At 41.6% G+C, this 19,556-nt stretch overlaps 1 pseudogene; it reads left to right on the top strand.

The window, feature by feature from the left end:
• Positions 1–12,740: 12,740 nt before the first annotated feature.
• LOC103303052 (LYR motif-containing protein 4-like) lies at positions 12,741–13,316 on the top strand (annotated as a pseudogene).
• The last annotated feature ends 6,240 nt before the right edge of the window (positions 13,317–19,556 follow it).

The following is a 19,556-nucleotide window of genomic DNA, read 5'->3' as shown; positions in this document are numbered from 1 at the left end:
GACAGAGAGAAACATCAAAGTGAGAGGAACACTTTGATTGGTTGCCTCCTGCATAAGCCCTGATCTGGGCACCGGCCAGGGAGGAGCCTGCAACCTAGGTACATGCCCTTGATCAGAATGAACCCAGACCCTGCTGTCTGCAGGCTGAGGCGTTATCCACTGAGTCAAACCGTGTAGGGCAGGATATGACATTTCTTAGCCCTCCAGCAGGGGACCTTCATTTTTTTCTCCAGAAGTGTGGTGGAAAAACCCTAGATCAGCTTTTTGGATTCTTATTATCCAAGTTACTAAGAATATTACCAGTGGCATACAGGAAGCTTAGCCAATGTGCAGTCAGAAAAGGTGTTTCCTCTATACTTCACACCAATCGAGGGCTGGGCCCTGCCCAGGCCTAAAGCCTCTGGCCAAAGCTTTAGGCCTGGGCAGGCCCCACTAGCTCCCTCTCATCACCGGCTCAGCCCTTGCCCAGGCCTGCCCAGACTGAAAGCCTCTTGGGCAGGAGCAGACCAAGCTCCCTGCCATCGATTGCAGGGGTCTGCTTCTGGACCAGGCCAAAAGCTTCCCCAGGAGGCTTTAGGCCTGGTGCCGGAGCAGACACCCAGCTCCCTGCAATGGATTGCAGGAGGTCTGCTCGTTCACCAGGCTGAAAGCCTCCAGCAGAAGCTTTCGGCCTGGTGCTGGAGCAGACACCCAGCTCCCAGCGATCAATTGCAGGGGTCTGCTCCGGCACCAGGCCGAAAGCCTCTGCCATAGGCTTTCGACCTGGTGCCGGGGCAGACACCCAGCTCCCTGTGATCGATCACAGGGGGTCCACTCGTGCACCAGGCAGAAGCAATCCCCAGCTCCCTGCGATCGATTGCAGGGGATCTGCTCCCTGTGATCAATCCCACCAAAGGCTTTCGGCCTAGTGCCGGAGCGGTCCGTCTCAGGGAGTCCGCTCAGGATGCCTATGTATTCAAACTAGCCGCCATCTTGGTTGGGTTAATTTGCATACTCGCCCTGATTGGCTGGTGGGCGTGGCTTGGGCATAGTGGAGGTGCGATCAATTTGCATATTACCCTTTTATTAGATAGGATATGTATTTTTTATCCCTCCAGTTAATATTTAGAAGACAAAGAAGTGAATTAGTGGAATAACAGGTGTGTAGGTACCATCCTATCTAATAAAAGGGCAATATGCAAATTAACCATCACTCCATCACAAAGATGGAAGCACCTATAGTGGCTGGGGCACTGGACGCTGGCAGTGTTACCCTGGCGACAGGCCCCAGTGTCCCGCGTGCCCCTGCCCATGGAGTGAGGGCAGGCAGGCCTCTAGCCAGAGGCTGGCCAGGGCGTGGGACGCTGGTGTCATTGCAGACCAGACTGAAGGACATGTCCCCCATGCATGAATTTTGTGCACCAGACCTCTAGTGTGTAATAATATGCTAATAGAGGTTTTGTTTTCTATAAGATTTCTGATGATTGAGTGCTTAGTATGTGACTTGTTTTCTAATTACAATCAATCATTCTTTCCTTGAAGTCATTTTTGTAACACATCTCTGCCACTATTTTTAGATCTGTGACAAATCATATCTTCTGTACTGATTCAGAAATATTTTTATTGAATAGTTCTCATAAAAAAACTGCTTTAATGACTATACTAACAGTTGTTTTATCTCAAGACTTGGCTCCATTTCATACAGAAGGGAAATTAAGTTTATTATACCAATTAATCAATCAGTGAGTGCTAATCTTATGCCTGTGTCAAGAAGTCATTTTCTATTATTTGGAATGAACCCACATCTTTATAATGTCTTCCTCATATGATCATTTAATCTTGAATTTTCTTTAACAAACTATGGTCTTTTATTGTGAAACTCCTGTTAAAATGCAAATAGTTCCGATAGAGGTATACACAGATCAAAATTCACATCAAAGTAAGAATAACGAATACAACTGATAATATTTCTTTCCTGATAAAAAATTGTTCTGTTATAAAACTGAAGACCCTGAAGGTATTCATTCTGAAAAGAGGAAAGGACACAAACATTTGAGAGATGCTAAGGACAATTTTATCTGTATTTGCAAATCACCATGGATTTTCACAGACTAGAAAGTTAGTAGAATTTTCCCCAAAAGTTTTCTATATTGAACCCTATCTTTCTAGTTGTCCAATTACTTGAGTTCCAGTGAGAAAGAATTGCAATTGACATCCAAACTACACATAGAATCAAATTATTCATAGAAACCATAGTTTGCTGTATGTACACTTGTTTAAACTGTGTTTGTGTGAAGTTTCTACAGTTCAATCCATGATGTAAACTTAATTATTTCCAACTCAGTTATCACTATTTTTTTATAAGCTAGGAAAAAATAAGCAAAGCCTTCCCATATAGTCTTGAATTCCACTAATACAGCCTGGGTATTCCAAGTTATGGAGGCACTGGAATATATATTTATTGAATGAATGAATGAGTGTGAAAGAACAAAGAAACCAAAAAGCACAAGAAAGAGCAGAAGTAACCTGGTAAGAAAACATTCTGATAAGTAATTAATCCAATTATAATAAAAACTAGAGGCCCGGTGCACGAAATTCGTGCACTGGGGAGGGTGTCCCTCAGCCCAGCTTGCACCCTCTCTAATATGGGACCCCTCGGGGGATGTCCAACTGCAGGTTTAGGCCCGATCCCTGTGGAATCGGGCCTAAACCTGCAGTTGGACAACCCTCTCACAATCCGGGACAGCTGGCTCCTAACCACTCACCTACCTGCCTGATTGCCCCTAACTGCTCCCTTGCTGGCCTGATTGACCCCTAACTGCTCCTCTGCGGGCCTGATTGCCCCCAAATACCCTCCCCTGCTGGCCTGATCACCCCCAAGGCTTTTATTAGTATGGATATGACCCTGCACAGAAAATTTTACTAACCCTGCTTTACAATAAGGGCTTGACGATTGAATCATTAGGACCAGACACCAAGATTTCCTTTCTTTGAATACTGGAGGGAATACTTACCTTGTCTTTAAGTTGCCCGGTAATTAAAATGAGATAATGACTTAGAAAAGTATAAAAGCACCATATAAAGACAACTGTCTTTTTAATGAAGTGGCAAAATAAAAAACACTTTTTATTCTCCCCTTCCTTCCTTTACAGCTTTTATTTAAACTTTGAAATTTATAAAAATTTCACTCCAATTTTCATTTCTTTACATTCAACATTATTTTGTATTGGTTTCAGGTTTTATATTAGTTACAGAATAGTGGTTAGACAATCATATACTTTACAAAGTGGTCCCCGATATTTCTAGTACCCACCTGGCATCATACCATCATTACAACACTATTGACTATATTCCCTATTTAAGTGACAATGGGTTTACAGGTTCCTTTCAGTCTTCCTTTTGTGTTTCTTGTCCTTCCTTTTCTTTCTCACTTCTTCCCTCATTTTCTTTATATAGTATCTCAATTGGCCATCAAAGCTCAGTGAAGGCACTGGGACACGCTTCATCCATTTTACAGACCAGGAAACTGAGGCCAATTCCAGTCGGCTGTGGAACCTAACTCAGCACACAGGAATCCCTCAGAGCCATGCTCTTTGCGCTTCCTAAGGGGCAGCGGCCCAGCAAACAGAACAAACCTTCCAGTCAGGCTTCCCAGCCTCTTTCTCAAGCACCTCTTCATTGCGGATGCTCCACATTCTTTCCTCTCCCCCCATTCTTTACTTCCCCCGCTTCTCCAAAGCAGGTGGAAGGCTTCCCACTCACTGCCTAGGCATGCTCTGCTATGGGGCAGGGTGTAGCAAGCTTGCTTTTGGGTCAAGGCAGGAGCAGTAGTCACTGCCTCTGAAGTGTGAAGGCCGCCTGAGCGAGGCCCATTAGCACTGGGAGCTTCTCTGAATCATGTCAGTCAGTCCAGTACCCTGCAGTGCAGCACCCCTTCACTGAGGTGGCTCCAACCCTCAACCCCCGCCTCAGGGTTGAGGGTCCTTGCCCCTCTGCCAAGAGTCCTTCCATGCCCCTTGATCCCTGGCTGGGCCCACCCACGTCTTGGGGACACTGCAGAACCTCTGTCTCTCTGCAGATGAGGCAGATCCCTGCCCTAGGTCTCTGCAAAGCTATGAATCTGTGGCCAGAGGCCTGGTCTGGGTCTCAGCAACCACATGCCTGAAATGTTCCCAGGGACCCTGGGAGCGGCTGGGCGAGTCCCGCCTCACCTCCCAGGGGTGCCGATCTCCCCAGGGACCCCTGGGAGAGGCTGGATGGGCCACCCGGGATGCCGATCTCCCCAGGGACCCCCCTGAGAGGCTGGATGGGCCCGGCCACGCCCTCCCAGGTTGAGTTCTCCCCAGGGACCCCCAGGAGCGGTGAAATGGGCCCAGCCACGCCCCCCCTGGGTGCCGATCGCCCCCGGGACCCCCAGGAGCGGCGGGATGGGCCCGGCCACGCCCCCCCAGGGTGCCGATCGCCTCCCGGGACCCCCAGGAGCGGTGGGATGGGCCCGGCCACGCCCCCCCAGGGTGCCTAACGCCCCGGGACCCCCAAACTAAAAGGACTGGGCGCCACCATCTTGATCTTCTCAACAGCCGGATAGGCCACCCGGAGTCCCGCCCCCCAGCCTCCCGCCGCCCAATCATGGGCGTAGCAGAGGTGCGGTCAATTTGCATGTTTCTCTATTATAAGGTAGGATATTCTCCATCAGTAAGTATTCAACGGCTATCGGCTTTACATATAACTAATGATTCTTCCTTTATGATAGACCCTTTCACATAGTAAGATATAGCATGAAGTCAGGAATGCTTAGGAGAAGTGATGACAGTTGCATACAGACAACAGTGTGGTGATAGCCAGAGGGAAAGGGTTTGGGGGCTACATGGAATTGGGTAAATGGGGATAAAAAGGGGACAAAAAGAGACTTTGTTTGGGTTCATGGGTGCAAGATGCAATGTGCAGATGATGTATGAGTTGTGTATGGTTTTGTGAACCCATGTTATCCTAATAAGTTCAATTAATTTTAAAAAGTGGATTTTCTCAGCCTAACTCCACTAATGGTGTGAGTGCAAATGACTACCTGGGGTTTCTCACCTTTCCTGTTCATTGCATCAAGATCTGTGACTTATGGGAAAAGATTAGGTGGTGGTGTAAGACATTACTTGAAAAGCACTAGTGTCTTATTGTGTTTGCTTTTAACATCTTGTAAAAAGTGAAAGGATTGTCATTTGTGGTACTCTAGTAAAATCTCTCATTTCACAGGATATATGTGTGTAGGTTTCAATCAGAGGAGCTCCAGGTGCATAAGTAGTAACTACTCAATATAAATCACCCTTGGATTTACCACAAAAAAATTTCAGGTCATGCTCTCTATATAATACAAAGCAGATTTTGGTATCTAGAGTTTATTCTATCCAGAAAAATTAAATGGAAATTTGATAGAATAAGCTAGAATATTTAAGCAAAACAATTACTCTTATCTGAATTATTCAGTTTAAGGGATTTCCCCCCTGTAAACAATGGCTTTAGCAGGGCTATTTAAATAGCTCTCCCAGTATTTCTAAGTGAGATCTTATTTTAAGAATAGAGATAAAAGATTTAAGGAAAGAGGGTTTATTTAAAAACTACTGAGGAGAAGAAGCTAAGCGAGACCAAAGATGGTGACTGGCAGGAAGGTAGGGAGGGAGAGTGTGTGAGAGAGTGAGGGAGCAATAAAGGACATGTGCAGATGTGTGTGGTGTGTGTGTGAGTGAGAGCTAGGGACAGTTAGATTCTGCAGGTTTTCCAAGGGGCTGCCAAACCAGGCAGTCTTAGACGGCAAAACCCCGCTGCCACTGCAAACACTCCGGGGGCAGCCAGTGCGGGCACAGAAACCACGCCATCTTGAAGAACAGAACTGCTTGAGACTAGGATCCTAACCTCGCCACTACCCAACCGGGTATCAGACGCAAACTAGGACCCTACAGCCACTTGGGTAAAAGACCTGCAACCACAGCTGCAGATCCACGAACACCAAGACCCCAGACAACCCGGCTGCAGATTTCTGTGAGTCACAGAGCCAATCCCCCTCCCCGCCAGCCCCGCAGCAGTGGCATAGGAACTGCCAGACCCTCTCTGCTCAAAAAGGCCTCCTGTCCACACACAGCAGTGGTGGCTCTACCTGAATTTGAGCCTGGGTGCATGAACTCAGGGAGCCCGTTTCCCACCACAGACCACAGGCTAATGCAGGGAGGCTGCACTGAATTTGAGCCTGGGTACATGGACACGGGGAATTTGTTTCCAGCATTGCAACCTGTGGAACCAGACCTCATGCCCACACAGGACGGCAGAGCCACCTGACCTTGATTCAGGGCAAGCACACACGGAAGGCTGTTTTCTGCAGGGCAGGAGTAGACCTCCTGCCGACACAATGCAACTGTGCAACCCGGTCCTCCAAGCAGCCCAGGGACCCTGATTCTCCATGTGAAAGGCAACACTGAGCACCAGTGACTTGACTCTGTTTCTCATTGCATGTGCCTGGGATATCTGATTCCCAGTGCATTCACACAAAGAGCCAATGACTCCAATTCTTGGCACATGCACACACAGGGATCCTGGTTCTCGGTACGAGGCCACACCAAGCAACAAATACCCGGATACTCAAATTCTCGGCACAGGCACAGGGAGTCTCTGACTCCTGACATGCGCTATGGGACTCTGATTTTCAGCACACGCCAGTGGGGTCTCTGTTTCAGCATGGCACAAGCAGGGTGCCTGATTCTAGGTGCGCACATGAGGCCACACCAAGTGCCTGTGACTCTGATCCTTGGTGAGTAGGGCTCCCACCAACCCATGGCCGCCACACGTCTTTGTGTCGGAGCTCTTCAGTGACACTTGGGAAGTGTGAAGCTCCCACTGCACATGGTCCAGGCCCCCGCAACTCAACATTTAAACCTTCTAGTGATAGTTAGCATGGGGCAACAACAAAACAATCCCCAGATTAAAAAAAAAATGAGGAATCACCAAGAAAGGAAATAAGTGAAAAGGAAGCACATGACAGAAAAAGAATTCAGAGCCATGGTCATACAGTTCATACACTGGATGGATGATTAAATCAACAACTTATACAAAAGCCAGGAAGAAATCAAAAGTGATATAGCTACAATAAAAAACAACATGGAAGGTTTCAACAGTAGACTAGAAGAAACAGAGGACTGAATTAGTGAGTTAGAAGAAAAGGTAGAGAAACAAGCCCAATCTGAACAGCAACTTGAGAAAAAAATTTAAAAGCAGGAGGAGAACCTAAGGAAGCTTTGGGACAATGCAAAAATGAAGTAACATACATATAATAGGGCTGCCAGAAGGACAAGAGCAGCAAGGATTAGAAAATCTATTTGAAAAAATAATGACAGAAAACTTCCTGGATATGGGGAAGAAAAAAGTCACACAAGTACAGAAAGTCCAAGAAGGTGAATCCCAAAAGACCCACACCAAGACACGTCATAATTACAATGGCAAATGTTAACGATAAAGAGAGAATCTTAAAGGCTGCAAAAGAGAGACAGAGAGTTACCTACAAAGGATCCCCCATCAGATTATCAAATGATTTCTCAACAGAAACACATCAAGCTAGAAGGGAATGGAAGGAGGTATAGAAAGTGTTGCAAAGCAAAGGAGTGAATCCAAGAATACTCTATCCAGCAAGACTATTAATCAAAGTTGAAGAGGAAATCAGGAGTTTTACAGACAAAAAAAAAGGCTAAGGGAGTTTATCACTACCAAGCCAGCGATGCAAGAAATGCTAAAGGGACTGGTGTAAAAAGAAGAAATAGAAAGGGAGAAAGGAACTCAGGAATAAAAATACAGAAATGACTACAAACAATTACCTATCATTAATAACATTAAACATAAATGGACTAAATGCTCTAATCAAAAGAAATGAAGTAAATGAATGGATAAGAAAACATGGCCCATATATGCTGTCTCAAAGAGACCCACCTCAGAACAAGTGACTCACACAGACTGAAAGTGAAGGGATGGAAAAATATCTATCAGGCAAATGGAAAAGAAAAAAAAGCTGGGGTAGCAAAATTTCAGTGTTCTGAAATTTTCTGAGTAAAGGTCCTTTATCTCCTAGGTTAAGTTTATTCCTAGATATCTTAATTTTTTTGTTGCAATGGCAAATGGGATTTTTTTTTTAATTTCTCTTTCTCTGAGTTCATTATTGGTGTATAGAAAAGCCATAGACTTCTGGGTGTTAATTTTGTATCCTGCTACATTGCCGAATTCATTTACTAAATCTAGTAACTTTTTGATGGAGTCTTTGGGGTTTTCTATGTATAATATCAAGTCATCTGTAAAATGAAGATAATCCTTACTTTTCAGAGATAATCTTCAAGTATACTTGTCATCTAGTAAAAAGTTATCACATGTTAGTTTCTTTTTTCTTTTTTTATTGCAGGTTAAAACAATGAAGCAAAAAGACTTTAACATTAGAATATATATATATATATATATGCCAAATACAGAAACCTCACATAAGAAAGAATTTTTGTATTTTCATGTTAAAATTCACTAAATTAATGCTCTATGATAATGTCAGTACCTTCTATTTGACATGTGAAATTTGTTCTGTTTTATTTTAGTCTCACAACAACTCTAGGAGGGAAGTAGGACAAATATTCTTTTGTCTTGTTAAAGATACAGAAACTGGGGCATGCCAAGGTTAAGGAACAGCCCATCTTCAGTTCTTAGTGGAGCAGGATGGACTAGAACTGCTCTCTGGAGTTCAGTGCTTTGTTTAGGAACCCATAATATGCAAATAAATGCTAATTGCAGTCTCAATAGTACATCTAGAGTACCTTTAAATAGGAAATTATTAGGTACTTACTCTTGAACTCTCAGAAATGATTAATTTAAGTTTCATTCAACATTTTTTTAGATTATTCCTAGAACAACTAATTCACTGGAATTGAATCATTCTTGCCTCTGAGACTAACAAATGCTTTCCTTTAAAACTAAGAATACCTAGGAGCAGATAATCTTAATCCTGGTACCCCAGAAACAGAACCTGAGCCCTCAATGAGTTGGCAAAGAGAACAACAAACTCATCCAAAAGTGACACAGCAACCAGGAAGAGGACGCTGGGTTAAAACATCCAAAAAAGAAGCTTTTTAGCAAAAGGGAACTACAAAAGAAGATAGATATCAACCCAAACCAAGGTATTCCTGGCATTACTATTAATACTACCAACAACAATAGTAATAGCAGTACAGGGAAGAAGTCCATTACATCACATACCAATATGTATCCTAATATATAAAAACCCTGGGTCTGTCACTACCAGAGGCTCGACCAACCAGAAGTCAGTCCTGCAGTCAGTACTGGGTTGCTGTGGTGACCCAGCACTGACTGCTGAGAGGGCTGTGAAATAGGCCCAGAGAGAGGCCTGAAGAGAGAAGCAGGGTCTGATCCATAGCCTGTGTGGCAGCTGTTGATTAGCACTTGCTTCTCTCTTTCTCTCTGGGCTGGGCCAGCAGCCAAGCCTCCATTTCTCTACAAGCCTCCAATGGGGCTGCTGATCAGCCCTGCCTTTATGATCAGGCCCCATTGATAGGCCCAGAGAAGCTGACTGGCATAGAAAGCAACCAATCAGAACCAAATCTGAGTGGGAGGAGCCAATGGCTGCCTAGGAGGCAGAGCTTTTGATACTGACTGGAATAGAAACCAACCATTCAGAACAAAATCTGGGTGAACTGTGAGGAGCCAATGGCTGCCTAGGAGCCAGAGCTTTTGACACAGACTGGCATAGAAACTGACCAAGCAGAACCAAATTGGCCGGCAGGAGGAGGGCAGTTGGGGGCGAGATCAGGTCTGCAGGGGAGGGCAGTTAGGGGTGATAAGGCAGGCAGAGGCAGTTGGAAGAGAGATTAGGCCAGCAGGGGAGAGAAATTAGGGGCAATCAGGCAGGCAGACAGAGGGGTTAGAGGCAATCAGGCAGGCAGGCAAATGAGTGATTAGGAGCCAGAAGTCCCAGATTGTGAGAGGGATGTCTGACTGCCAGTTTAGGCCCCATAACCGGCAGTCGGACATCCCCCAAGGGGTTCCCAATTAGAGTGGGTTCAGGCTGGGCTGAGGGAACCCCCTCTCTGTGCTCAAATTTTGTGCATTGGGCCACTAGTATGTATATATTTGGAAATAAAAATCTATGATTTTCAAACTAAAAAAAAAAAAATCAAGTGAGAGAAATTTAAAAGGCCTAGAAATTATGAGGGAAAACATGAGACTTGGTAGACAGGTCCAAGATATGTAACATGAGAATGAAAGAAATTTTAGGAAAAAATTACAGATTAAGAATAGGGTCTAATTATGTATATAGAAGAAAAATACTGTCCTTGAATTAAAAGAATATAATAGATTTGAAGGACTCACTGAGTTTCAAGCATATCATATATATAGCATAACTGATTTTAATTCCTGGACTTAAAAAAAGAAAGAACAAGTTTGAAACAAAGCATCAGGCCCTGGCCAGTGTGGCTCAGTTGGTTAAGTGTCCCCCATGCACCAAGAGGTCATTGGTTTGATTCCTGTTCAGAGCACATGACCAGGTTGAAGTCTTGATTCCCAGTAGGGGACATGCAAGAGGTAGTCGATCAATGTATTTCTCTCATTGATGTTTCTATCTCTATCTCTCTCTCTCTCTTCCTCTCCCTTTCTCTCTCTCTAAACATATATGTTTTTTTTAAAAAAACATCAGCTATGTTCATAGCAGCACAATTTACAATAGCTAAGATTTGGAAACAGCCTAAGTGCCCATCAGCAGATGAGTGGATTAAAAACGTATGGTACATCTACACAATGGAATACTACGCTGCTGTAAAAAATAAGGAATTCTTACCATTTGCAACAGCATGGATGGAACTGGAGAGTATTATGCTAAGTGAAATAAGCCAGTCAGAGAAATATAAATATCACATGATCTCACTCATTTGTGGAATATAATGAACAACATAAACTGATGAACAAAAACAGATCCAAAGACAGAGAAGTATTGATCAGACTGTCAAACCTCAGTGGGAAGGTAGAGGAGGGTGGGGGTAAGGGGGAGAAATCAACCAAAAGACTTGTATGCATGCATATAAGCCTAACCAATGGACACAGACACCATGTGGGTGAGGGCATGAGGGGGGGGGGGGGTTAGGGGGGTTCAATGGGGGAATAAGGACACATGTGTAATACCTTAATCAATAAAGAAAAATAAACATCAGAAATACTTGGCTTCTCATCTATATACAACAGAGGAACACAGAAAATGATAGAATACTATCAATTGATGTAAAAAGAAAAGGACAGCAGCCCAAGAATCCTAAAGCTCTCTAGGATACCACTTATCAGCCAGGTTAAAGAAGAGATATTTGCCAAAAGCAGAAATTCAGATAACTTCCATTAAAAATAGCAGTGAATATATACCTGCATGGCAAATTAATAAGAAAATGAAACAGGGGTGACAAATTAACTCTGCAATATGCATATTTAAATTGAAATGGATAATAACTAGGAATGTGTAAGATATATCCTACCTGAGAATTATTATAATAAATCAGTTATACTACAAGTGAAAGCTTAATAGTTTGGATAGTAAAAAATTATCTCAACAAAACTGAGGAAGTGGGGTGTTAATGAAGAAAGGGTTAACTTCCTGTTTATATAGGGGAGACTGGAATGAGGAAAGTAAAAACATTCTAAAATACCTCATAATGGGCTGGAGTTATTGGGAGAAATCTTTTCTTATTGTCACTCAGTAATATATATAACATTCATAAATGCACATATATATATATATATATTATTTATATATGTATATATATATATATATATATATATATATATGCATTTATGAATTTTAGAAGAGGGTAGCTACCAGCTTGATGGAACACTATGGGAGGATTTCTAAATTAAGGAGGGAGTGAGGTTGAGAAGAATTCATAGTAATATTAAATCACCACACAAAAAAAGAAAAGGAAAAAAGAAATCTCAGAATAATATTAGTAGTTATCACAGTAAGATAAAGGAATAAAATATGATAATGATATATGATTTTTTTAATCTGCACAAAAATATCAAATTGAACTAAGATGCACATATTCTTATTAAAATACTAGAGGCCCAATGCACAAAATTCGTGCATGGGAGAGGGAGGGTCCCCTCAGCCCAGACTGCACCCTCTCCAATCAGGAACCCTGAGGGGATGTACGACTGCAGTTTAGGCCCGGTCCCTGCCCCCCCTGCCTGCCTGGTCACTCCACGCAGCCTGCTGTTCAGTCATTTGGTCATCCCTCACTAACCCCCCTGCCAACCTGGTTGCCCCACGCAGCCTGTTCGGTCTCGGAGGTTGTTTTGGTCATGATGGCCCTGGCTTTTTATATATATGGATTAACAGGTAGATTTCAATATTGTATCAAAAGAAAGTAATTCCATATGATTAAGTCGTACTTTCTCTGTGATTTAAAGAATTTTTCAAAATCAGGATATTTTTTAGTAAAGTTCTTTACCTTAACAAAGGAGAAAAACAAATGACTTTATCAGTAGGTGCTGAAAAGCCTTTGATAAATTCAGCAGCTATTCTTAATAAAAACTCTAAGTAAGAGCAATGCCGGGCTCGGTCCGCTGTGGCCTGAGGCGGCAACGCTGCTCGCCCAGGCTGAGACCCGGCCTGCTGGCCTAACCTAACCACACTGCATTTGAGGTCGTGGATTTCCATAGGCTGAAATTTTGTTATTCGGTTAAATTCGGGACCTCCGCAAAGAGGACCCACTTATTTTTTTTCTTTCCAAAATGGCAGCCTCCAGCCGAGCACGAGAGTTAGATCTGTACCGAGCGATGCTGAGAGAGAGCAAGCAATTCAGCGCCTACAATTACAGAACTTATGCTATCAGGAAGATAAGAGATGACTTCAGAGAAAATAAGAATGTGAAAGATCCTGTAGAAATTCACTAGTGAATAAAGCCAAGAGAGACCTGGAAATTATTCATCGACAGGTCCACATTGGCCAACTGTATTCGACTGACAAGCTTATCATTGAGAATCAGGAGAAGCCCAAGACCTAAAGACCAGCACCATCAGCCACCACGGACCACCTCCAGCACCCACTCTGTGCTTGGGATTTGGACCCCAATGGACCACGAGTGGCTTCTTGCATCAGCTTCAAATAATAACCTCTTGCTCAGCCTGCCCTGTAGAAACTGATACAGTAAATTGAGTGAGGTTTCCATTCTTTTACAGCCTTAGTGGCAAGGGTGGCTGTCTCTCCTTGGTTCAGTGTTAGAATGAAGAGCCGGTGCTCACTCAGAATAATGCTGTGTGTTATTGTGTCTCCTCTCTACCGGCCCCCCACCCCCTTAGTAGCTCATCGCCACTTGTACAGAGCATCTCCAGACTGTTTCTTAGTCCTCAACAATAAACAGGATTGTCTCCCTAAAAAAAAACAAAACAAAAAAACCTCTAAGTAAAATAGCAATAAAAGGAAACTACTTGAATATGATTTAAAAATACCAAAACTAATTACAAAATATTATTTTTAAATTATGAAATGAGATTTTTTATGAAATTCAAATATAAATGTTTGTACCACAAATATTATTCAATACTGCTTTAATTTTCTAGGAAATGAAATAAGGCAAGAAAAATAAATTATCAATATAAATTAGGAAAGACTAAAAGTTCATATTTGCCGATTACATTATTATATATCTAATGAATCCAAGAAACTATAGAAAAACACTACTAGAACTTGGTAATAAATTTAATAAGGTGATTGAATACTAATAAATGTATCAACGGTATTTACTTTCTTCCTCCATTCGCAATGACTAGAAATATTCTATTCATAATGATGTTGAAAACAAATAAAACAGTTAGAATTAAATGTAACAGGAACATAGAGCCTGCATAAAGAAAACTGTAAAATGTTATTAAATGACATAGACAGAAGTCATTTTATATCCTTGAACTGGAACACTTAATATATTTTTTGTTTTTGTTTTAAATTTATCTTTATTATTGAAAGTATTACAGATGTCCCTTTTTTTTTCTCCATTGACTCACTCCCCTAGGCCTTCAAGGCACTATTGTCTGACCGTGGGTTAGCATATATGCATACATGTTCTTTGGTATTGTTTTTTATCCAAAGTTCAGAGCACTTAATACTAAATGCCAAATCTCTTCAAATTAATATATACAGAAAATTTAATTCAAATTATAATCCCAATTTTAAAGGAATGAAGCGTTTGAGTAATATAATATTAAAGTCAATGTAGATGAATTGATATCCAAGAATAATGAAAAGAAAATTATTTATAAGGGTAATGAGAGGAGATTTTGCCTAACTGAATATTAAAATGTACTATAAAGCCAATGTAATTAAACAATATAGTATTGACACAGAAATAGACAAATAGATCAATGGAACCAAAGAAAAAACCCTGAAATATATATAAGAGTATTTAGTCTAGTATAAAGATAGCATTTCAATTCTGTGGAATAAGTATAGTTTACATAATTAATAATGTTGGAACATTGTATTTCACACAATCCTAAAACAAAATTCTAGGACTTAAGTGTAGAAAATAATATAACAACTGTTTTTATAAAATGAAATTTAGTTTATAAATTTATAAGTGTGATCATTAATTTTATATGTCAACTTGATTGGGCTAAGAGATGTCCAGATAGCTGGCAAAACATTATTTCTGGGTATGTCTATGACGATGTCTACGGAAGAGATTAACATTTGAATCAGCCCACTAAATGCAGATCACCTTCCCCAGTGTGGGAGGGTGTCACCCAATTCTTGATGGTCAGAGTAGAACAAAAAGTCAGAGGAAAGGCAAATTCTCTCTCTTCTTAAGCTGGGTCATCTAGCTCCAACTGCCCTCAGACATTGGCTCCTGGCCTTCAGACAATGACTAAATTATATCATTGGCTTTCTTACAGACAGAAAGTCATGAGACTTCTCAACCTCCATAACAGTATGGACCAATTCCTATAACAAAACTCCCTTGTATATGTGTATAAATGTAGCCTATTGTTTCTTTTTCTCTGGAGAACCCTGACTAATACACTAAGTAAAATTTTAAGCTTTTACCCTGATTTGTGATGTTTAGTGGTTAGAATATCGGCCCCAGGACCAAAGGCTCACAGGTTCCATTCCCTGTCAAAGGCAAAACCAGCCTGAGTCAGGGCATGCATGGGAGGCAATTAATTAATGTGTCTCTTTTACATTAATGTTTCTCCCTCTATCTCTCTCCCTCTCTCTCTCTGTATCCCCCTCCCTCTCTCTCTCTATCCCCCTCTCTCCTACTCTCTCTAAAAGAAATCAAAGGAAAAAATATTATCCAGTGAGGATTAACAAACAAATAAATAAAAATTTAACCTTTTGTATGGCAAAAGATATGCAGACCAAGTCAATAAACTAATAAATTGAGTTTTAAAATTTATACATATAATGACATTCATATCTTCATTAGACAACTAGTGGCCTGGTGCACGAATCTGTGCACATTGAAAGGAAATTAATGAGAAGAAATATTTTAATATCTCTATTCGCTCTTTATAATAAAAGTGTCAACCAATTCATGATCGACAGTGACAGATGGAAACACATGCATGCAATTGGCACCAGCGAGAGCTTTATATATATTTAGATAAACTTGCTTAATTAGACCTGCTTTCTGATTTAGCTAAACTTTTTTTCAGCCCAGTGAAGCACCCCAACTTCTCTTTTAGGTAATTGTCAGCAACACAGCAGTAAGTATAAACACGAAGCATATTATTATTGTAGATCATGCAGGGAGAACAAAGGGTGAAATATTTAACTGTAGCAGTGTTTGACTATATTCTGTGCAGTGACAAAACCTGAAGTCATTTTCAAGGTCCACCATTTCTTCTTTTCAGTTGGGACAAGTTTCTAAACTTTCTAAATCTCCATTTTCTGGCTAGTGAAAAGAAAATAGGATTCTAACAAGTCTCCTATCTACCTACTCCAGGACATCTGTGAGGATCAAATGAGATGAGGCACTGGAATCTGCATCACAGACATTTGATTAACATGGAAAATGTTTGCACCTGCTATAAAGCAGGTCATCTTCCTGGGCTGAAGAAACTGCAAGGAGGCTAGTTGCTGGGGAGAGGAAGCCAGGCATTGTGACATGACATCATCACACAGCACCCACAACCACCATTTCCAGGCTGGGCTGGGCAGGACTGTGGGCCACATTTTGCACCATGGGGTCATGGCAGAGTCAGCTGTGATTTGATGGGGTGTCATTCTGGGGTGGTGACGGGGCCTGTGTCTCACTTGGGGGAAGCTGAGTGTTGCTTTGTGGGCACCAGGTCTGTGGTGCTGTTTCTCTGTAAATGGCCAGTGCGTGACACGGCAGCTCCTGCATTGAGTGTCTGCCCCCTGGTGTTCAGAGCACATCATAACAACTGGTCGGACGGTCGGATACTTAGCATATTAGCCTTTTATATATTTAGATGATCTCATAGAAATTAATGAAAACAATAGGAAAGTAATGTGAATGAACAATTCATAGAAAGGCAAATTCAAATGACTATTGTGTGTATTAACCTCCAAGTAAGTCAGGAATATGCAAATAAGGTAACAATCGATTAATAATAATTTAAAATTTTGGTAACATCTATTGCTATTAGAGATACTATAAAAAGGTTACCTTCAAACAAATTAGTAAAGATATACATTGTTAAAGCATTTTTGGAATATAACTGATATGTCTACTGAAATTTAAAATACATGACTCAAACAAAAACACTCCTAAAGAAACAAAACTTTCCAATATATATAAGAATATAATGAGGAAAAAAAGAATATAATGTTTATGCAACATTGTTTTAGTGGCAAAAGATGGAAGCCAAAGAAAGCATCTAGGAATACTTAGTTGAATAATTTGAATAATTCGCAGTACATTTATAACATGGGATAATATGTAGTCATTAAAAGAATGAATTAGATTGTTTTTAATTGATTTGGTGGGATTTCCATGATGTGTACACAGAGCTGGAGCGAGCAGGAGGCTTGGGATGTCCCCAGTGATGGAGGAAGCCAAGCTTCCCAACCGTCCTAGCCGGCCCTGGCCTCCGCTCAAGGCTACAAAGTTTCAATTATAGAAGATAAATAAATCCCAGCTAAGATGGCAGCTGCCACAGAGCTGGAGTGAGCTGGAGGCTTGGTTTGCCTTCAGCGATGGAGGAAGCCAAGCTTCCCGCCCACCCTGGCCTACCCTGGCCTCCACTCAAGGCTACAAAGTTTCAATTATAGAAGATAAATAAATCCCAGATACCTGCTTCCAGCCGGCCCTGGCCTATGCTTGGGTCGCCGGGGGGGGCGTGGCCAGCCTGCAAAGCACCACAGGCCCCTAGCCCAGGCCGTCTCACACCCCAAAGGAACCCCCACCCTGATCCAGGACACCCTTCAGGGCAAACCAGCCAGCCCCCAGCCGTGCAACAGGCCTCTATCCTATCTAATAAAAGAGTAATATGCAAATTGACTGTCACTCTAACACACAAGATAGCTGGCTCCTGCTGGCTCTGATCACTGGCTCCCTCTCTCTCCAATCGCTGGCTCCCTCTCCCTCCTAGGTCTGGCTCCCTCTCGCTCTGATTGCTGGCTCCCTCTCACTCTGATGGCTGGCTCCCTCTCGCTCCGATCTCTGGCTCCTGCTGGCTCCGATTGCTGGCTCCCTTTCACTCTGGGTGCTGAGGATGTTCCCAGTTCCCGGATGAAGGCCATTGGGCGCCTACTTAGGCAAATTAGCCGCCATCTTAGTTGGGTTAATTTGAATAGTCACTCTGATTGGCTGTGGGCTTATTGAAGGTACGGTCAATTTACATGTTTGTCTATTATTAAGTAAGACTAGAGACCCACTGCATGAAATTCATGAAAGAGTAGGCCTTCCTTCCCCCAGCTCCCGGCACCGGCTTCCCTCTGGCACCCGGGACCTGGGCTTCCCGTGCAGCTCCAGCTTCATCCAGAAGGTCAGTCAGAAGGACATCCGGAAGGACGTCTGGTCTAATTAGCATATTATGCTCTTATCATTATAGACTAGTGGCCCGGTGCATGAAATTTGTGCACATTGAAAGGGACTTAATTAGAGGAAATATTTAAATATTGCTATTTGCCCTTTGTCTATAATAGAAGTGTGAGAGATGAAAGGAAATGAGTAAAATGTATATGAAAATAATACATAATTTTATTAATAAATAAACAATAACAAAATGATATAACAACAAACACATGATATAAAAACAACAAAAACATGATCTAAAAACAACATTGATGCAAACAATGACTGATAAAGTGATTAAACTTATTATAATATCTCCCTGTATACCACACTAAGAGTAAAAACACTTTCAGAGTGCTTGACTAATTTCCCTTGGGATGAAGTATTTACAACTTTAACTAGTCACACACTTTTCAAACTCAAGAGAAAGCAACGTATAACTGACCATGTGTGAAAATGGGTTCAGATAGGAATATTCCTACTGTGTCTAGAGTTTGTCCTTGTGATTTATTAATAGTCATCGCAAATGCTGGCATCACAGGAAACTGTCATCGAATTAATTTACATGAGAGGCCAGTGTCAGATGCCTAACCTCTCCCTCTGCAGATCCTGTTCATACTTCAGCTTCGATTATGTTAGGTCGTAATCTTTTGATAATAAATCTAGTACCATTACAAAGACCCCATTTACTATTAAGATTTCTCAATAGCATGATGATTGCACCCACTTTCAATTTTAATTTATGACACGGCATTCCCAAAGGAGTAATACTGTTAAGAAATTTGATGGGAAAATTTTCCTTTCCAGCATCATCTGTTGAGTCAATGGAATCATCACTCAAATATGTGTGAACATCTCCATCGAGTATATCCAAAATTTCTTCACTTAATTTTTGAACGTGCTCATTTTTTGGACAAAGAATCGCACGTTTAGATATATTTTTAGTATTATCTATAGGTATACTATTTCCAAAGGTAGCTTCACTAATAGATCCATTACAAATCATTTCATGGGGGATTTTAATAATATTCATTCTTAATGAAAACTTATATCAAGTTTGCCATCTCCAAGTTTTACTAACAACTCACTATAAGCAGAATCCTCTGATCTCATATTTGTTTTAAGAGACAACTTTCTGAAACATCCCCAAACATCACAGTACTTTAAACTCGTTTGTACTATGGCTGATCGCATAGCATGCGGCACAATACTGAGACATTGTTGAAAATCCCCTCCAAGAAGGAGAACTTTCCCACCAAATGCAACATTCAAATTCATAATTTCTCTTAGTAATCTGTCTATGGTGTTTATAGCATGACTGGATGCCATGGTGCATTCATCAATAATAAGAAGTTGGGCCTTTTTAATGGTTTTAGCAACTTCGCTCTTTATATCGAGTCTAGAAATTGAAGTTTCATTTAATGGAATTGGTAATTTATATTGGGAATGAAAGGTTCTTCCACCATTAAGTAAATTTGCAGCAATTCCTGTAGATGCTGTGGGTAAAACAGTACCACCACGACCTCTAATATA

The sequence above is a fragment of the Eptesicus fuscus genome, chromosome 8 (assembly GCF_027574615.1).
Source record: "Eptesicus fuscus isolate TK198812 chromosome 8, DD_ASM_mEF_20220401, whole genome shotgun sequence".
Classification (NCBI taxonomy): domain Eukaryota; kingdom Metazoa; phylum Chordata; class Mammalia; order Chiroptera; family Vespertilionidae; genus Eptesicus; species Eptesicus fuscus.
Note: the sequence above shows the minus strand (reverse complement) of the source record. Positions and strands in the feature narration are given on the sequence as shown.